Consider the following 15,620-nt stretch of genomic DNA (forward strand, 5'->3'; position numbering starts at 1 on the left):
AGGGTATTTAAGATGGTCGCGATTTCTGCAGGCTTGTTTTGTTTGGTGAGTCATTGACGCATGGTGTGCATGGCTGAGGACAGTGCACCACGCTTTCTGTTTCTGTGCTTCCATTAAACCCAGGCTCGTATATTTTGTGGCATGTGCGCTGGGTTCTAGTCTAAATTTCACACTGTGTTGCTTCTAGCCTCAGGGCCTCTTTATTGAAGGGCTGTCCTTTGCATTGTGTTTGTACAGTCATTAAAACTCGGCCAGTGCCGTTTTATTAAGTCTATTTGACGTGTTAATGAATAGCTCGCTCCATGAGATGCACCTCATCATGTGTCATGTTCAGTGTTTTGGACTTTGATTGTCCCCGAATCAAAAAATATATAAAATCTGCAGATTATTATCTTAGAGTGACACAAGTAGAATGAAATGTCCCGAGTTTAGCAGAATGCCATATGATATTTGAGATATTTAAGATTTTTGCTGCCTTGTCTATGATCACTACGCCTGCAACACCTGCTTCACTTTAGTTTTAACAGATACTCCTTTAACTACAACTAAAGAACATTTACACTGCTTCTGCAGTGAATTCTTTTTATTTATTTATTTTTGCACTTCATAATTTCAGATGATAATTTATCCACAAGCAAGCAGAAGGCAGAGTTAAAAAAAAGCCATGAGCTGGAGTCTTCCTGTCATCAGGAATACATGCACCATGCTCCAAGCGCTGACAACCATTTGCACGCGGAGAGGTTCTGTATTTCATGTGGAGACGTATTACACGTTTAACAGCTCTCCCGTTTCCTCTGAAGTGTCCAGTCTCCGATAAAGCCTGTTTTGTCTCTGCTGTAAATCATTTTAAATTTGGATTCTCACATCTCCACTTCTGTGAAGGGCAGTGCATGAAATGTGACTTCCAGATGAAAACCATGAATTTTCCGTCCCTAAAAGACTACTTAGGTGAATTTAACTAACATATTAATTATTGATATTTTTATTATTTCTATTTTGTTTTAAAAACATTTTCATTCTCAGCACCATTCACATAAAAACGAGTCTGTTTGTAGTGCAAATGCATCAGGTGCCACATCAGGAGCAGGTTGTAGTTGACTGCACTAGCAGAAACAGGAATGGCTAACAGCTGACATGATCCGCTTGGCTTGGCTTGGCTTTCTTGACAATCCATATGTCAGGTGTTCAGTGTCAATTGGTCAATAAATATCAATCAGAGCAAAGCAGCTCTGCCTCCTGAGACAGCCCCCCCCCCCCCCCCCCGCTCTCTGAGAACTTAGTCTTGATTAAGGCTACTTGTAATTCCAAACCCTGTCTTAATTAACTGAGTGCCAGTTCAAATTAGACTGGTGCTATATTTGATGTGATATACTGAACAGTAAAAAAAAAAATCCAGTGTTGAATTAACACCTGCAGTGCTGGATTTAATTCACTTTTTCATTGCTCATTTGTATCCAGCTGGCATTATATGAACACAGCAGATACTGATTCACTGCAGTTTGGTCTGTGAGGTTTGGTTTTGTGGCTGTAAAAATTATAGTTTGGATTCAGCATGCTTTAAATATGTATATGCGATTTTCAAGAATGAAATGTACTGGAAAGAAGATGATTTGTGGACATCCAGCAGCCATCGATGCAGCCTCTGAAAGGTCCTGATGTATGATTGTTTTAGTGGGCTCATTCTTCCATGACTCTGGGTAAAATGCAGTGCTTTGCAACATTGCACGTATAACTAAGGGTCCAATATTCTACTTGTGGTGTATCTGAGGCAGTTATCACTGTTTTATTTATTGTTCATAACAGATTGTATTATTTTTGGCATAGATCTAAGAACAATATTGGTCAGAAATACAATTTGGCTTTTTAAAAGATTTTCTTTCTTTTCTTTTCTTTTTTTTACAAATATCTTTGCATTTCTTGGAGGATTCTCTGTTCAGATTAAGATAACACATCCTTTCAGTGTCATCCATGGCATCAAGTCCAGAGGGACCTGTGGATGTCTCTGGCTCCCGGTGATCTGAGCTCCCTGGGGGCCAATTGCATCACACATCTTGCATCATTACCCGGGCTTGCTGCTGCTTCTCCATCTGTGCCCTCGTGTTCCCATGGTCTGATCAGATGAAGAATAATACTATGTTATTGTGAAGCTCCTTGCACGCATTTAGCATTCTGAATAATACGATTAAACACATAACAAATTCCATTTTATTGTGTGCAGGCTAGCAAGGCATAATATGATAAAATGCTTCACACTGTAGAATTGTACAGTAAATCATTATATAGGATAGAAAGATTTTATATAAGTATTATTTTTGCCATGAGATTATCATCCTCATGATGTCACAATGCTTTTGTTAAACCATAAAGGCAGCAGGTGTGCTCATGCACTACAGGATTATGTTGTCTCTTGAAAAGCACACATAGCTGAACAATACCATATATACTCTGATACCCAACCACGCAGACGTGGCACTTAGCAGAGAACAACAGGACGACAGACCAGTGCGTCAACATTCATTCCTGTTTACCAAATAACCTCTATAGTCACCGATTCCCTTTCAGCATTTTAGTGTGATGTAAAATAGAGGCAGCACAGGTGTGTTTGATGGTCTGACGCATCAGACTAAAGATGGCTATATTTTACTATGCATTATATTGGGTCAATAATATTTAATGGCTTGTCTTTGAATGCAAATGAAATCACATCTCTACATCTGTTATGACTAATGCTGATCATTCACAGAGACTTGGTGTTTAATGGGTGTGTAACAGTTCTATATATATATTTTTTGTAATTTGGAAATTGTAATCTGAAAATTGACTAGTTTTACAGATATCACATTATGCACAAGGGACAGTTGAGGTACATAGATTATTTTGTGGTACATTTATTTGGGGTTATTTTATCTAAAGGATTTTATCTTGCACACAAAAAGGAAAAATTGATGCTAATATTTATTGCTGGAAGGTCAGCTGTTATGTAATGTAGGATAGCCACTGGTGGTTAGCTAATGGGAGAATGTTTTTTGAATGTTTCTTGGATATTTCAACATAATTTGTTTTGTCTATTTGTCCATTTATTCCCCCTCTCATCTGATCGCATGCTTATCTGGATGTTCCTTTATTAAAACACCTCCTGTAGTTTCTATACAAACTTCTATATCTTTCAGTGTGATCTTTATTACAGAATTAAGTCAAAATACTTTTTTTCCCATTCAGAAATCTAATGCACCAATTTTATACATCTTATACAACCTCTCTACACACTGTATTGCTGCTATATGCAGTATATGATACTGGAGCAGATGGGATGGAACACCATATGTTCTGGGATTGTCCATGGTCAAATATTGTATGTGTAATGTCTAACACCATAGATGTATGGCCCTGCTCTATTTTAAATGATGGCAATTTACTGCTCTCTCTCTCTCTCTCTCTCTCTCACACACACACACACACACACACACACACACACACACACACACACACACCTATACACCCAAGCGCACACACACGCACATACACAGACACACACACACACACACACACACACACACACACACACACACACACACAGGAAGACTTTATGTGTGTGTGTGCACACACACTAACGCATGCACGCACACACGCATACTCTTACTGAATACACGTTTGTAATCTAGAGATTATTTTTACTCATGACAGATCAGGTCCCAGTTTTGTAGAGCACCTACATCAAAAGATCCAAGCATTTTCCATTTGCTTAATAATTGAAGTAGACATATTTCCAAATTGTGACCTTTTAAAACTAGACATATTTCAAATTCTGACCTACTTTTTTCCTTTGATGAGGTTACTTAGACAAAGACTCATGTTAGTCCTCTGACAATTTTAAGTGAAATAGAAATTGAATTCTAATTCTTAGCACTTGTATGGGGTACTACGATTTGGGTCCCCTAAACTCTGATGAGCAATGTGTGATATCTATGCTGTTTAAACATAGTTTTGTATTGGCGTTTGTTGGTAATTTACTGAATAACGATTCTCTTGAAGTAACTTTAGATTAGTTACTTTATGAAAGTCATAGTATGACTAATTGTACATGCTATGATACTGCAGTCAAAAAGCATAATATCATTAATGTGAATAAAGCCCTGTGTCATTTGTTAGCTAACCTGTTGTGGAGGAAGAGTTCCAGTAATTGCTAAGTCTGACTTCTTCTCTCTCTCCTATGGCAACCACGTTCCATGTGGACTTTTAGGTAGGCTTACTTCCACCCACACACAGACACACGCAACCCTGACAGTCTCCAGGGGCCAATTACCAGATGATAGTGAGAGGTGGCAAGTTGGAGCAGGGCTGTGGTTGCAAGCACGCTCGTGTGGCACCAAAAGCATGGTCTCCTGTGATTAGTGTATGGGCAGGGAACAACCTTTCATGACAAAGGCAGGGTATAGTAATTAAACACAAAAATTAGGCTTAGCATTTAATATTTAACATGTGTGCATTAGAGAGATTGGATGTCAAACCTCTTTGGGCTATTAGTAGTGTACTGATTAGTGATAATTGGGAGATCGTTAAGGTGCAGAAGTGAAGCACACTTAAATCTCCAACACATTTTACTTACCACATTTTTACACAGGCAGCCATGAAAGAAGATAAAATATGCATTTTCATCCTACCACGGGCCCTTTTATTACCCGACCTGTGCTAAGTCATTTCCTGCAGGGACAGTGTAAGTCTCTGTAATTAGGCAGGAGACACCTTAATCAAGAGTCAAAAGCAAAGCACGGAGAATGAAAGGCACTGATGGGAGAAACAGATGTGAGTGGACATACATTAAGATCTCACAGCAGCACTGTTTTAATCTAAAGATACCATTAGTGAGTCATCGCGGTTTACCTTATCACACAGTTCAAAGAAGACTCTAAGGTCAGTTGTAAGAAGTGTGTGGAGCTTTATGTCTGTGTTCATAACTGTGCACTTCCATGTCCACACATGCAGCAGTAGGGCATAGATCTGTCTTCTTTAAATTTGGCATTTCATCTTGTTTCTGTTTGGTTGAAGGAGACCACATGATTATTATTTTAGAACAATTTTTAGAACTTTCAGAACCATTTTCTGATCCGCAGTCTGTATAAAACCTTATCCATAAACACATCATTTGTTTTTCAGTGAGGACGGGGTGGACCCAGTGGTCTAGTAGTTTGTGTACATAGGATTTAGGTAGTAAATGCAGATGAACATGCAAAGCAACATGTTAAAGTGCATTTACTACACTTTGCCACTTGGAGTGGCTGTCCGCGTCCACTGAGGTCATGCACACAGCCCTGACTGCGAGGATTAATCCCCTCTGGCGGCAGTATTCTTGGTCAGCATCACGGTTCTCACTCCGAGGGCCTGACCTGCTGGAAACGCAGCAATCCGCCCATGAAAACCCCCTCTGCTGGCTGTGCATGACAGGTGTGGCTGATGTCTATCTCTATCCAAATGAGCTTTGCTTGTGCTCTGCCGCTTCGCTCTGAGGCCTCATTTGAAATGCAAATTATCGCATGCTAAACAAAGTGCACCTTTCATGAGGGCCAGTTTCCCGGACTACCTTAGGAGCAGGCATCATGGGGGTGGGGTGGGGAGGAAGCTCCCGGATGCCTGGGGAGAAGAGCTTCACCAAGGCCTCCAGCAAATGGGAACGGCTCTTTGTCCGTGCTTCATATGGGCTTTTCCCTGCTCCAGTAATCAGGATGCACTGCATGCTGGGCCTCAAGAGTATCCCAAGAGTGAACCAGTAACTAGAAGCAAGATTAAGTAACCCCCAACCCCCCAGAATGTGCTAGACTTCACCTAGAAATCTATGAACGACTATAGGTTATCATTCCTTGTAATTGACAGATGCTCATTTGAGGCACATGGGTTTGGGTTCGGGGAGTACAGGTAGGAAAAAGATTCCTGGAAAGCCTAAAGGAGCTCCTTTTGAGCTACACATGAAGCTAAAACTGATATCATAAATATTTGTGAGGGTGAGTGGGAGGTGTCCTCTGGGGTTAAAAGCATTATCAAAATTCTAAGCAACTATTACACTTTTGACAGGCACTTTGGAAAGAAGCAAAGTCTATGTATTGTGTAACTATAACCATATTGAAAGACAGCATACCTTAATTAACTTTAACATTCTTCTTCACAGACTGCAGGTATTAGTGGGGGATAGGACGTGATTCAGTCTGTTTACAAAAGAAAAAAGATGAACATCTCAATGGCCTATTGGATGGTATTGCTATCTAGAATACTGCTTACTGTTGAATACATTTCTGAATACTACTTACCGTTGAATACTTAAATACATAATTTAGTAGTTTTTTTTCCCCTCTAGTTTTATTTTGTTTGGGTTCGCTGTACTTTTATTACTATGGTAATGTTATCCTTGATTATACCAGTTAGCACACTGCATATCGGTCAAAGGGGCTGTAGCTCAGATCAGTGTGGAGAGATTAACTGCCGGAGGTGAGGTGGGCCATTGTGTCCTACACCTTGGAGTATCAGGTAGTCATGGGAAAAACCTCAGCCCATTGTCCCGGCATGATGCTCATGCACAATGTGTGACGGCTGAGAGGACACCTAGCCATTAACGTCCCGAACAACATCATTAAATCCTCAGTCAGGAAACAGTGCAACTGGCAAGCCACTGCCTGGATCTGCTGCCACAAAAGCCATTCAACGGCACCAGTACCATACGACCACACCCGCTAGGCACAATAAGGACAGTTGGGTTACTCTGCTCTCCATCAGGAAGTGGCCCGGTAGCTGCCATGCTGTTGTTGAAGCCGTTCTCCTGTTTGGGGCTTCAAAATGTTTTGTCTCTGGTTGTCGGAGCTAGTGTTTCTTCTGTTAGGTTCCCATGCCCACCTCTTATAACACCACTCTTGTGTCACCTTTAAAACACCGGATCAGTGTGAAGCCTTATCCACGTTGCATGACCTACTGCACACAATTACATCATTCCCTCTGAGTGCCACCCAGCCTGGGCGGTCTGCAGCAGACAGACAAGGCTTAGGGGAGATGCCCCCAGGTCCCCTGTACACGCACGGCAGGGCTCACTTCCTGGCCTGTTTTGAGTTACTCCCTTCACGCAGATGACATGCAGTATACCTGCCGTCAGTCACTACATTATGGGTTGTGTATGGCTGAGTGCTCCGTGCAGTTGGGTGTGGGAATGCCGACAAGAAAGGGGACGAAGGGCAGGTGTTCAGCGTCTCTCTGCCTCGTATGAGCAGAACAGATACGGGCCAGGGTACATATCCCTTTACAAGTGCTCTTCACTGAGTCTTACTGTCTATATGGCAATGGTGTGGGTTTCAGCTCATATGCAGTGGTCTCGATGGAGCCCAGAAGCCAGTCTCTGAGTCCCTCCTGAGCCACAGAAAAAAGCTAAAGCTGACATCATAAACATTCTTAAAGCACCTTGGGCGGGGGCAGGTGGAGGGTGTCCTCCGGGGCGGGACCGTCCTATCACAGAGCGAGGGACACACCTGCAAGTGCTAGAGGCTAAAGAGATTGGCTGCGGCATGAAAATTACACCTGTGGGGGTGGGGGGGAGACCTGCTACATGTAAACCAAGTCCTTTACAAATTCTGTCTCTCTTCTCAAAGAGCTTAAACAGGTCGCATCGCCTCAAGCAACCAGCGCCGTCTTCGCAAAGACAAAGACATACCTGATGATGTTTACCTTGTGCCAGTTCTGTGTCTGGCTCCTAGCTGGGAACCCAGTATGCAACCCAAGATGATCTTCCATCTGAAAATAAGGCATTCGGTGTCAAACAGGGCGTCGATCAACCAGAGAGGAAGGCAAGTCTCTGAGCACAACTGACATACAAAGGTGTCTCTCCTATCTGGTGTCTAGCCAGTGGACCACTCTCAGGAAGAAAAGGGTAAATTTTTAACTTGAAATAAGTTATTACCTTCTTTCCTTGTTAAGGTGTTTTGCAATGGCTATGCTCGCTTTTGGCTGTTTTCTTTAAAAAGGACGTTTCAGTGGCTACCTATGTGATGTAGGTTTCGTTCGTATTTTGAACATAAAAAAGTTGCGGCTGTTAGAAGAGGCAAGAAAAGTATTGTTGTTATTTTGTTAAAGGTGAACTTTTCGGTCTGAATAGGGTTATATCATAATCTGTATCAGATTCCAATCTATTTAAATGGAAAGAAAAAGAGAACACAATAGACGCAAACACTCATTCCTTGACTGGATAGACCAGTTTGGGCAGGTAGAGGCAAAACGCCAGACTTGTCAAAGGGGGTAAAGGAAGGGGGTTTGTTGCCTGCTCCTCTACCTCTGGTAACACTCCTTCAGAGACTCACAGCCGGATGTCTGTAAGACATGCTAACTTATCGTTACTCATTAATGATTATGTAAAAGATTCAGTGACTTACATGAGAGACTTGAAAAAGATTAAAAAAAACATCAGGTGAACAAATATTTAAAATTTTAATGCGTTTAACTTTTTAACTGTAAAAACCAAAAAGTTTCAAATTGCATATTGGGTGATTTTTAGGTTTTGAATGTAAACTGTTGAGTGGTTTGTGTGTGTAAGCCGTTGAGAGTAAGCATCTGAGCTTCAGTTGTGCTCTGGCTTCCTTATAGCGACCATAACGGCTGGGAGTTAGACTTGTCCTTACGTGTCTCTTTGGCATATTTTAGAAGAAACAAGACAATGAATTCTGGTTTTGCTTGCTCTTTAATGTCGTGAAAAGCAGTTGCAATAATTAATGGAGGTTGAACTTGGAATGTTTATAAGATATTGTCTTCACATATGAACATTATGATAATTTCCACACTGTTTCACAATCCTAAAATTTTAAAACCTGCTGCCCAAATGTCATGAGTTTTTTTTTATTAGTAATCTGAGCAAATCTACTGTGTTGTGAGAGGTGGTCTTCGGCAGAGAGAAAATGTCGGCCAGGCAGTACAATGGATGCACAGTGAGGTGGAGGGTTTTGATTGGTGGGAGGAGGAAAATGAGTCTGTTTCATTCCCTCATCTGAATGACTCATTTGTCACAGTTTTATAACGTAGCCAGCATATTATCAGAATCACACTCCCCAATGGGAGAATGCCGCTGCCTAACGCAAGTCCTCACTGGAAGCTGATTAGAGCTGAAGGCAGTTTAGATTAAGCTTATTCTACATGCAGAGTGAAAAGCAAATGCTAGAGTTGGGCAGCGGGTTTTGTGTGTGTCTGTGTGTGTACGTGTATTTACTTCTTCATGAGGGCAAAGGGAGGAAGAAGAAGTATTAATTAAAATGCACAGGTGAGAGGTCAGAGTAGTTCATACTCTGGGCTTGTTTGCATAGGGCCAGACATTTTAATCACTGTGACTAAGCAAGGGGCAGCATTTCATGTTAACTGTATGTATGGAATATCTGTTACTGCTACACGGCATTCCTTCTAGGATTCAGGTGTTCTGGATGCTTCTAGATAACCATGTACTGATTATTTTTGGTAAAATAGTAAGTGAATTTAAGTACAAGAACCTATACTGAAGTACTGAAATCTTTAAAAAAATAAATAAAAATTTAGCAGGCTACGTTTTAAAATCAAACTACTTTGATTGTTTTTAAAGAGCAAATGTGAAAAATATCGTGTGACCTACTCTTTAATTTTTTTTTTACATAGCAGGTAATATGCAAAGTATAATAACACGTGTTCATAATAACTGAGATTATAATAATTATAATAACTGACATTATGAAAACATCGATGTATGACTCCTACTTAGCTGAAGTTGTGACATCCTCTTGTGTATGCCCTTTGTTTACCCTGTATGACCAACATTGCACATTCACTCAAACCAGCTAATGTCTTGAAAAACAAGTTTTTTTAATGCAAATAGACTTTATCTTTTTTTTTTTTTTTTTTTACAGCCAGTTCAAATAGAAAGTGAAAGGAGGCTGACGCTCCAAATGGAAATGCTTTGGAGATATTCAAAATAGACCATCACGCTTATTGATACATTTTAATCAATAACTGGCTAGGGAGAGAAATGGGTGGTAGGGGGTAGCCTGACAATGAGGTCAGCGGTTCAGTAAAGGCTAGTCCAACACTGTGCCACCGTGATGCCCACAGCGCAACGACACAAAACAACACACCCATCTAAACCTGAAACGCAATTACAGCTGGCAGTGCAGGGCCCGCCTTGAAGTAAGGGCTAAGGTTTCCATTGCTTTGTCCTTTACACAGGCACTAACTATTGATTAAGGCTCAGCCTAGTTTACCTTTCAGCTTGTTCTTTTCACTACAGAGTCACACTCCAGTGAGGAGGGCAGTTGCCCGATCACACCTCACAACCAGCGACTGTAGGTAGTGGGGAATGGGTCGACCTGCACTAACTTTGGTTAACTTGATTTAAACCTGGAAGAGTGTAAAGGAACAGAAGGAACTGGCAACCGAGGCAGAGTGTGCGATGCTCTGAAGATGTGCAGAGTAACAAAGTATGAACTTGTTTCATGTGTCTTGCTTCACTTTGCTGTCTTTAATCCTTATTCTCATTTCGCTTACCCCTCTTTCTCCCTCGTTCTCCCTCTTTCTCCCTCGTTCTCCCTCGTTCTCCCTCTTTCTCCCTCGTTCCCCCTCGTTCCCCCTCGTTTTCTTTCTCAGAAGGCCCTGCTGCACTGGTTTCTAACGCTGATGATTAACTAAGCGGAGGCTGCAGTCTGAGAGCAGGTTCGCTTGGGCTTTTCATTTCATGGGTCCTGACTGAGAGAGGAAGCTGGAGCTTCTCGGGCACTTGGTGGAAATTTGAGATTTTTTTCTTTCCACTCCCCCACTCACTTTTTTGTCACATTCCTTTCACAACGGTAAGTTACAGGTGATCTGTGTCTCTCTGTCTCTGTATCTCTATCTCTGTGTCTCTGTGTCTCTCTGTCTCTGTATCTCTATCTCTGTGTCTCTCTGTCGCTGTGTCTCTCTGTCTCTGTATCTCTGTGTCTCTCTGTCTCTGTGTCTCTGTGTCTCTCTGTCGCTGTGTCTCTCTGTCTCTGTGTCTCTGTGTCTCTCTGTCTCTGTGTCTCTGTGTCTCTGTGTCTCTCTGTCTCTGTGTCTCTGTGTCTCTCTGTCTCTTTCAGTCTCGCGTACATTCTCTCCTTTATTTACCTTGTCTTGGTACTTAGCTTTCCCTCCATTACTTTGTCTCTCACTTTCCCTCTATTTCTCTCTTCTTTTTCTTTTTCTTTTTGATTTTTGAAGTTTGTTTGTTTTTTCATTTTCATTGTTTACATTGTTTAAGGTTAGATGAAAAATGCTCAGAAATCGTTATTAATGTTATTTTAACTAGAAAACACATACATGTTAGAATACCACTAGCATTTATTTTTGCGTCATAGACACTGTATGGCTGTAAACTTGAGATGTTATTCAGTAAACCAGAGGGGTGTAGAATGACCTTCTGCCCAAAGCACTTGGTCACAGGTCAGTCCAGTGCAGCATTCCTCAACGCTGTTATCACTGCACACAGTGAAACAGAGTGCCTGAAACAGCCTTAGCAACAGTCAGCAGTTCTCGCGAGCACTAGACAGATTCAGGAAGAATTAGTGCTACAGGTTCATATTCTAGCTTTTGTCTCCTCCAGCAGATGAACCAATCAGCACCACCCAGCGAAACCCTTTGTTGTTTTCGACATCGTCGTTTGGGTGGGGGTACGGCGTAGTCTGAACATTTTTACCCGACGTTTTATTGTGAGATAGCACATCTCACCCACCTTGCCTGTGATGTCAAATCAGACCAGTTGGAACAGGTTTGGACAATTATTAACTGCTTAGTGGCCCACTCTCCGCCTCAGTCGGCTTAAGCCGGTGGCTCACCGATGAACAAAGCAGTCTGCTGCATGGGCCATACCAGCTCTACCTGTTCTAGAAGTGAGACGTTTTTTTTTGGCGTGGTATATCCGCCTTTATGTCTCTCCACTTCCTCGGGGCAGCCACTGCAGTGCACCAGCGCCGTGTTATCAGGCTCAGTTCATCAGAGCTGAACCTTAACTGCTTTATGGTGGCTGGTATCAGGTCTGATGCAACATTGGGGAAGCGTGTACAATAGGCTCTTTGAAAACCATTCAAGGTTTTTGTACATTAGACAGATTTTATTACTACTATTTGTTTGTTTGGGGTTTTCTTTTTGTGTGTGTGTCATGTGAACATTTTCCTCGCCATATTTTTCTTTAACGGTCAGTTAGTAATTCATTCAGTATTTCACCATGTACCTAAATGAAAAAAAGAAGAAAGATAAGAAAATGCACCAGGTGCTGTTTTTTTTTTTTTTAAATGTTCTTTTCTCGCTTTTATTGCAAGAGTTGTTTGGATAGCCTTCTCCATCTTACGAGGCAGCATTGGATATCATGACTCCCTCTAATACTGCCTGGTAATGATGATGAAGGCCGTCCTCGGACTTCAGAGCGGTGCTGTTTGCCCTGTCCATGTTGGGTCTGTGTGAGGCCTCCGCTTTTATCAACACAGACCTACTTAAACTGGACCAATGGCGCTTAACACCCATCTTACCGGACAGTGCTGGACTGTGTATCTGTTTTCTAACACTGTCTGGTAACGATGTTTGTTGGGTGACCCAATGACTGCAAAGGACTCTCTCCAGTTTACATTAGGTAATATGCATAGTATGTTAGACAAAAGGTACTGCCGTTTGCTGTATTCTATTTTGTTTTAGAGCAAGTTTTCCAGCTCTGTCGAACCAAATTGGTTGCTATTGTACATGTTATGCCTACACAAAAATAATTTAGGCTGTTAGCACTGTTATCAAAGCAACCCAAAAAGAGGTTAAAATAATCAACAGTGGAAGCACTTTGTTGTCCCAGCAACAGTCCACAGCAACGCCCACATGAGCTCTGACGGTGTTTGTTTTATCTATATTTTGACTGTTAGGATGAAAACGTCAGATTAGGGCAGGTGTTTTTTGACAGTCTGGAAAACACAAGCAAGCTTCCGAGGAATCTTGGAGGTTACGACTCCCAATGCAGAACTCTGGCCAATCAGATCTAATTAGTGATTTTTTGGTGATGATCCCTCTGAATCTTTTAAAGCATCTTCGCACAGTGTCTTAGAATCAGTTGCTCTGTGGATAACACAGTAGATGTTCGATTTCATTTGCCATGTGTGGTCTCACGGTAAAGTTTTTTTTTTGTGTGTGTGGGGTTACTGCTACTTACCATTAGGTTGTTGCAAAGTTACAAGGGAAGGCAACTGCTGTGTAGGAGAGGCTGTTTGGTAGAATGCAGTGACAGGTGGGCTGCTTTTGTGTGACCCTCAGCAAGCAGGGAGAGGTGTTAGGAGCAGACAATGGGTCAGGTCCTGAGAAATGTCTTCTGGAGGAGGAGGGGTAGACCGGGAGGAGAGAGGGAGTGTCTGTTCTGTTCGACTTCGTTTTTGCTTTGCTGTCCTGCTTTTTGGTCTGTCTGACCCCACCCAGCTTTAGTTAAAGAATACCAGTCCGTTGCCTGTTGAATGAGACGTGCTGAGAGACATTTCCTTTTCCCCTCCCCCCATGTGCTCTGAGTGGCTTTTGTGATGGTGGGAGAGCTGTGATTGGACCAGCTTGTTTTACCTGCATGGCACATCCTGCAACGGACACATGAGCTCACCTGAACGTTCGTGACAGAAATAGACTTAACGACGCCCCACACTCCTCCTCTTCCCGGTCCCCCGCTCATGTTCCGACCTTTCCCCCGCTCGCAAATCTTCCTAAAAACAGTAGATCTTTCTTGACAGACTGGACTGCTCATGTTTTACTTAAATGCTAGCAGAACAAGCACTTACTTATAACACCTGCTAGAGAACAGGCTTTGGGAGTGTTCTGCATTAGGCTTCACAATGAGCAAAACCTTTCTGTAGTCCATATTTTACTGTTTTTGGGAACTGAAAATCCTTGATTACTATCAATGAAAAAACAAAATATACAGATATAAGCAAATGTTAAACAGTCTTTACAACCCAGTGTTTGATTAAGGTGGAAGAATTGAGTCATAAATATTGAACCTCACCTATGTTTGCCCGTCTGGGGTAGTTTCCTTTATCTGTGTCACAGATGGATGCAACTGAGTCATGTTTGTTATTCATATCCCTTTCATATTTTTATTTGCCAGCATTAGAGAGACACATTATTTACCTTTATAAAAGAAGCAGTAGTTTCTGCCTTTCATCTTCTCTTTAGGCTCGTCCACTCAGACTGCATTGTGAATGTAATGAGGATTTCCTACATGTCAAGGCCACTTCATCAGACGCTTACATAACTGTGCAGTCACCGGCCGTAATATGCCTTTCCACTCTTCACTTCATGCTTCTTTCTCTTCTCTAGCATACAGAACGCGACATTCAACCCACCATGCCACTCGCAGATGTAGTCTGTCCGTCATGAAGCAAGGCACGTTGATTGGCGTCTTACCAGACACGGTTAGATCTGATTAGCTGTGTCTAATACTGTCTGGTAATGCCGTCCATTACGTGACACCACCATCGGTCAGCATCCTGCGTACAAGGACAAAGGGACCATGGGAGATGTGTCGAGGATGTCCTTTTCATTTTCACCAATCCTGCAACATGCAGAATACAGTTTCATTTATTTGTTCGGTTGGTGTGCGTCGGATGGCTGACTAGAAGAACAGGGAGGGGCAGTGTAAACTGTGTCACAGTGGTTGCTCCGCTCACGCTGGAAGTAGAACATATGAGGAACTGTGAACCCCGCACTGGAAGACTGGTGATATTTGCAATGCTCTTCCATGTGTCATGAGTCAGAGTTTCTCCCTTCAACTTCAGGAGGTGGCTGAGTCATGTGTGTTAGCCATCATCCGCCACTCCTAGTTTTGAGTGGAGAGTGGTGTGTGACGTACACATTGCCTTATTTTTTATGCAGTGTGTGTAGCCTACTCCAGTCAGGAATGAATCGAGTGTGACATTTTCTGTATGTCAACCTTGCAAATCTTTGATTACAACAATATTTGAGCAATAGGCACGGCGGTATTAAAAGAGTAATAAACTAATTGAAGTAACGTAAAGATTACCCAGGGGAATGTGCTCTTCTTGTTGTCATGGTAGCCAAATTCCATGAGCAGCCAAATCCAAAGTATTCATCCATGAATGCTATATAGACTGGCAGCCTTCCAACCAGTGAAACTGTGTCCTCTGAAGTTACCTGCAGATTCACAAATGTACTACATATCAAGGTGTTTACATGTCCATTTCAGTTTAACAGCTGTCAGCTGCAATTTTATGTATGTCACTCACAATATTGTAAAATAAAGAGACATTTTAAGATGACACTGACTCTGCCTACATTTTTTCAGCTCTATGGAGCCAGGGTTTTGCATGGTCAGGTGTATGTTGAGTGTTTGTTAAGGGGTGAATTTCAGCCTCGTTCTGCTGCTCATTGGGGCGTTGTGCGATGAGACTCGTCTGTGTGCAGGGCGGAGCAACTGGCCCCGGTGGGGAGCAGATCCAGTTACATGGGGACAGAGCTCCTTTTTTTAGTACTTCATTTTAGCCATGAGCGCCCTCAGACAGCCAGAAACTCATTGTGCTACTCTCACGACCACACTGCCAGTGATTACTCTGTCTGAGTTAAATGCATCTGGGCCATCACTTCAGCTGAAAAAAAGC

General features: G+C 42.2%; 1 long non-coding RNA gene across 1 annotated transcript; it reads left to right on the plus strand.

Annotated features, from left to right (window-relative positions):
* Window positions 1-7,611: 7,611 nt before the first annotated feature.
* On the plus strand, window positions 7,612-15,293 carry LOC145653599 (uncharacterized). The gene is made up of 3 exons (XR_014119813.1): window positions 7,612-7,900; window positions 10,624-10,823; window positions 14,323-15,293. It is a non-coding gene; the product is annotated as an uncharacterized LOC145653599 (long non-coding RNA).
* The last annotated feature ends 327 nt before the right edge of the window (window positions 15,294-15,620 follow it).

This window comes from Electrophorus electricus, chromosome 24 (genome assembly GCF_041902795.1).
Source record: "Electrophorus electricus isolate QZ-2024a chromosome 24, ASM4190279v1, whole genome shotgun sequence".
Classification (NCBI taxonomy): Eukaryota; Metazoa; Chordata; class Actinopteri; order Gymnotiformes; family Gymnotidae; genus Electrophorus; species Electrophorus electricus.